This window comes from Delphinus delphis, chromosome 5 (genome assembly GCF_949987515.2).
Source record: "Delphinus delphis chromosome 5, mDelDel1.2, whole genome shotgun sequence".
Lineage (NCBI taxonomy): Eukaryota > Metazoa > Chordata > Mammalia > Artiodactyla > Delphinidae > Delphinus > Delphinus delphis.
Genome location: NC_082687.1, coordinates 36,765,314 through 36,771,313, shown reverse-complemented (window position 1 = coordinate 36,771,313; position 6,000 = coordinate 36,765,314).

Here is a 6,000-nt window from a genome sequence, read left to right as displayed (position 1 = left end):
AGAAGATGAATCCGAAAAAAGAAATTGTGACTAATTTGATTTGGAGAAATGGAGAGAGAAAAACTAAAGCTGACTTCAGTGACTCAGCATAACTGGCCATAAGAAATATGTCCAGCTGGCAGACTGAGGGGAAGAAATAAATCTCAGGGAAAAGTGTCACAGCCAGGGTAGAAGATTGAGGAGCATCTCAGTGAGCCTCCTGAGGAAAGACTCTTGTGAGGAAATGGCAAAGTGTCAAGGACTAAGCCCACATTCAGGGCAAGGAGGAAGAAGCATAACCAGCAAGAAGACACAGGATTGACAAAGACAAGAAGCATTTAGATAGTGAAAGCCAAGAAAAGGAAGAATCAACACTTAGAGGCACTGAAAACCGCAAAGAGGCCAATAAGAAGGACTGATAGAATCCCTTTTTTTCCTAATAGAGTTTAATTTCCTAAAACATTGCTTGTTGTGTTAACAGTAGATAATACAAGTAGTAATCTTAAAATAAAATGACTATCAGTTCCAACATCACTTCTAATATTGAAATGTGTCTCTACTGGAAGCGATATGTGTTAGTTTAGCTCATTTTTAAAAGCTTATATATATATATATATATATACACAAAATGACTCCAAGTATTTTTCTATTTTCCAAATAAAAAGAAATTTACACTTTAGTGTTTTCACTAAACTACTAAAAATATGTCTCTTTTGTCTGTTGGAGATTTCAGTGTTTCTAAGATCTTTCTGCAAACGACCCAGTTTTATGACTTAAGCACCCTGCCTAACCTATGGCTTCCCTTCTCTTCTTGAACTCATTTCTTTTTTTTTTTTTTTTTTTTTTGAACTCATTTCTTCCACAGCAATGTCACAGAGAGCTATATGCTAAATATATGTCACAAATAAAGATTTTTTCCTAGACTCAGTCTAAACTAAGCCATGCTAAAAATTCCTGCATTTCAAATATTTCTTTCAAAAAGTCTTTGTATATCTTTCCTTTTCAGTATTTTAGTCTCTTGTGGTTTAATCTAAAAGAATAAATCAATTTTAGTTATTCTTATTTATGGTATATTACTGTCAAGTTTGCCTTCTATACTATTTATCAAATATAATCCTAAAGTTTCCCTTTTCTCTAAATGCAATGTACTTACATTCTCTTCTTTTTTTTTATTTTTTATTTATTTTGGCCACGCTGCATGTGGGATCTTAGTTCCCGAACCACGGATCAAACCCACACCCCCTGCAGTGGAAGCATGGAGTCTTAACCACTGGATGGTCACCATTGGACAGCCAGGGAATTCCCTCCCTTTTCTTTATTTTTTTTTAAATTTATTTATATTATTTTATTTTTGGCTGTGTTGGGTCTTTGTTGCTGCACGTGGGCTCTGTCTAGTTGCAGTGAGTGGGGGCTACTCTTTTTTTTTTTTTTTTTTTTTTTTTTTTTTTTTTGCAGTACACGGGCCTCTCACTGTTGTGGCCTCTCCCGTTGCGGAGCACAGGCTCAGCAGCCATGGCTCACGGGTCCAGTTGCTCAGTGGCATGTGGGATCTTCCCAGACCGGGGCTCGAACCCATGTCCCCTGCATCGGCAGGCGGATTCTTAACCACTGCGCCACCGGGGAAGTCCCCTCCCTTGTCTTTAAATGTTTATTTTTATTATGATTAAAGGACTTGGTATTCAGAATAATTGGTCAACCACTATAGACTGGATTTTTAAGTCTTTTTCAAAATAAAAGTGCAGGGACAGTATGAACTTTGCCCAACACCCAAATTCTGACTTTCTCTTTAAATGCTCTTAAAACCTTAGACAGACACAAAGCCAGAACACATCAAATTTGACACTGTCTCATGGTAAATAACAAGAATAATTACCATTTGTTGGAGGTCACTATGTGCCAGGCAATAGGCAAAAGCTTTACATACACTGTTTTATTTAATCCTCACTACTTCTTAATAGAGTGGGTAACATCATCCTTATGCAGAAAAGGTAGCTGAAGCTCAAAGATGTTAACGCGAGCCCAATTATATCACTATAGTTGGGAATCTATATTGGAATATATATTCAACCTAGCTTTGCCTGATTTCAGAGTGCATGCTTTCAAATATATACATGCCCTCCCCTGAAAATCATCCTAAAATTTGAAAAACAGTTATAAATATCCAATGTAAATGTGTTTGAACTCTGTTGTAGTTTTAAGAACCAAATTATATTGGTGGATGATACTAAAATGGCAACGATTATTAACCTGAATTCACCTAAGTAAACATTTTTTAAAAGCTGCATTAAAAATTGTATAGTTCAGGGCTTCCCTGGTGGCGCAGTGGTTGGGAGTCTGCCTGCCGATGCAGGGGACGTGGATTCGTGCCCCGGTCCGGGAGGATCCCGTGTGCCGCGGAGCAGCTGGGCCCGTGAGCCATGGCCGCTGAGCCTGCGCGTCCGGAGCCTGTGCTCCGCAGCAGTGTGTGTGTGTGGCGTGGGGGGCACAGCAGTGGGAGGCTCATGTACCGAAAAAAAACAAACAAAAATAGATGCATTTTAAATATTTGAACTAATTTTTCAAATTGTTTATTTAAAACAAAAAATTTGCTCTACCATCCAGTTAAGCAGATATTTTCATTATGTTTGCTGTAACTTATCCTCTCTATGAAATGAGATTACAAAGTCACTTAAAGACTATGTCCTACTGTAATCTGCATGATATTCTGCTCAATGTTGGCATTCTGTTAATATTTACTAATAAAGGAATTTAAACCACAGAAACAAGCAGAGAGAACCAACTAGTTCTCAAACTAGAACAACATTACCAAAAAGCATTCAGCAGAAAATTAGTGCATGAGAATGGTCCAAGAAAAAAGATGGAGGATGGATGGACCAGGATGCAGTTTCAATGAAAATAATCAGGAATCAATTTTGTGATTTCAAAATATTCTTACCCACAAAGGAGATTTTTCTGCAGGTCATCAATTCTAGGACTCATTTCTTTTACCTTTCAACATTTCTGAAATTAGATATGTCTTACACTTGACTTCAATCATAATCCTCAACGTTTTTTTTTTTTCTTTCCTAGTGGTGCATAAAATAAATGGGACATTTACAATAGATAGTATGGTAGCCAGCATCCAAAATGGCTCCCAGTGACCCCTACCTCCTGGCATTCACAACCTCAGGTAGACATCTCCAACACCGTACCAGGGCGATCGATGTAACCAATAGAATACGGTAGAAGTGATAGTATGTCATTTCCAAGATTAAGTTATAAAAGACACTGCTGCTTTTGTCTTGGTATCTCCTCTCATCAGTCACTTTGCACTTTGAGGAAGTCCGCTGCTATGTCATGAACACTGCCTTGGAGAGTTCACATGGCAAGGAACTGAGACCTTTTGTTAACAGCCAGCAAGGAGCTGAAGGCTCTTGCCAACAACCTAATGAGTAAGCCATCTTGGAAGCAGATCTTCCAGCCCTGGTGAAAGTATCAGGTAAAAAGAAAGTAACCGCTGCATGGCTGACACCTTGACCACCACCTCATGACAGACCCTGAATGAGAACCACCTTATGTTGCTCCAGGTTTCCTGACCCTTAGACACTGCGTGTATTAATAAATGTCTGCTAATTTGGGGAATAATTTGTTATGCAGCAATAGATAATTAATAGAGATAGTCTCTTAGATTCAATGAAATAGAATAAAGAAGATTTGTGGGAGGGATTTATTTAGAGAGATCTTAAGAGTACTGTAAGTCCAGTCCCAGTCCAGCCCCATCTGCTACCCCAGATGATGGGGTAGCATCATCACCAAAGAGAACTGAGAAGGATGGAGAGATGCTTGTCCTTCATTTCATATCTATGAAAGGGGTTTTAATAGTACTAGTCAGAGTGCATGTAACTACTGCAGTTGGGCACACGAAGTGAACTGGAGGGTGATTCCCACTTGAAGAGCCAATAAGCATGAAACTATGCTTGGCTGCTGTGGCAGGAAAGAGGGAAAAGTGGCTACCTTGGCTTGGCCTCAAGACCTTGAGCTTGTCAGGCCAAGAGATATGTTGATACACTCCAAGGTATAGATGAATCTTGGAAGTGGGCCACCTGAAAAAAAAAGTGGCCTGCAGCCAATTAAACTTGGCAGGAGGACCAGCTGGAAGAGTCATAGGGCTCAACAGAGTGAGTATATATAAAGCAGATCAGCAGAAAACCAAGGCTGAGAGGGAAACTGAAGCAGGAAAAATAGAGCCTCACTGCCTGTGTCAGAAAAGATGCAAGGAAACTTCCAAATCACTCAGGGGAGAAAGACCCAGCATCAGACCTCTGCCAAACCTAGAAAGCATAAAGCCATGCTATGGCAAGGTAAATTAAGAATTTTCAGTCCCCCTTTCCTTCCCTCCTTCCCTCCTCCTACTCCAACTGAAGATCTTGTAAAAGCAGGTAGCTAGAGAGAGAGAGAGAGAGAGAGAGATACTTCCCCACAGCTAGCCCGAGCTAGGGGAGGGAAAAAGATTTTAATAACTGACCTAAGGTGCTGTTTCCAACTTAAAGTAAATAAATTACTTTACTACTGAGTAACCAGAAAATCTAGCTCTGTCCAGTTTTCATCCAGGAGCTAGGGAATCACATTCCCCACTGAAAAAATTGTAGAGAGATAGTGGGAGACAAAAATAAATTTGCATTTGTATTGCATCCCACAGATTGTGCTGGTCAAACATACCAGCTCCACAAGTCTGGGAAATGTTGCATACTACAGCTCCCCTTTAGGGACACATAAAGTATCTGAAAAACATATCAGGAAAGTTGCATGCTTAGCTTTCTTAAACCTGTATATCCCAAACTTGTTTGAGCATGGATCCCTTTCTGTTCACTTACAATCTAGGTTCTAGAATCAGTTCTTGTGCAAGTCACTTTGCTCATTTCAGCCTGGATTTCCCCATCTTGGAAATAGAGATAGTAATAGTACCTATTTCATATATCATTTGAGAGCATGAAATAGTTCAATGTATATAAAGTACTTGGCACATAATAAGTATCCTAAAAAGGCTAAGGAGGGGAAAAATCTGCAGAAAGTTGGTACCTAGTTTTTTTCATTTTTTCAACTTGATCACTTTTGTCAAGGAAAATATTAAAGTTACGTTAAATGATCAAATGTGGTTTCCAAGTCAATAAACACTGTCTATGTCACCCTCGTAACTCTGCAACTCAGAGTTGTGTTGGTAGCTCAGGGTCTTGTACCCTCCTGATCTCTTGTTTCTCATAGTTGCCCTCCTTGTAGCTACACTCATATTCCCATGGATCAAAATTACTTCTTTGTTTCATCAGGATATTCCTTCCTTCAGAGAGTAGGTGGTCTTTGAACTGCTAAAAACAAAGGCTTTGTCTTATTTATCTCTGAATCCACAGCACCTACCTAAGTCCTATTACATATAAGATATCCAAGGAATAATTAAGGAGAGAAAAAAGAAAAGGAGAGAGAAAAAGGAGAAAAGAAAGAGGGTTAAAATATTTTGCCTTAATATGTGAAAAACAGATTGCACAAAGTTCTCTAGCATATATTGACAGCTTAAATAAGTTGAACTAATTCACATAAATATAGCTTTCATTTTATATTTCTCCCTTGAATATGTTGAAAATTTTATACTCTAATTCGTTATTTTAGTGATTACCCTAAAATATAAAATGGATGTTTATCTTAATATCAGATGATATAACACTCTTCCCTTCCTCTCAATTATTATAAGGACTATGAACACTTTAACTCAAGCTATACCTTTTCATCTTGAAAGCTACTGCTTTCCAGTATTTTAACTTACCTTCTTCTTTTTTACGCCACAAATTAGGTATCGTTCTTGATGTCTAACATGCTCAATGGTTATTTAAATTTATGTACATGTTTCCCGTTTCTTTGCTCACGTTTTCTTCTCAGCTCTTCCTTCTGAAATTATTTTGCTTCTTCTTGAAGTAAATCTTCTAGAATTTCCTCTAATGAGCATTTAGTATACAATTGTTATTGAGAGAGTTTTACATGGCATAGAATTCT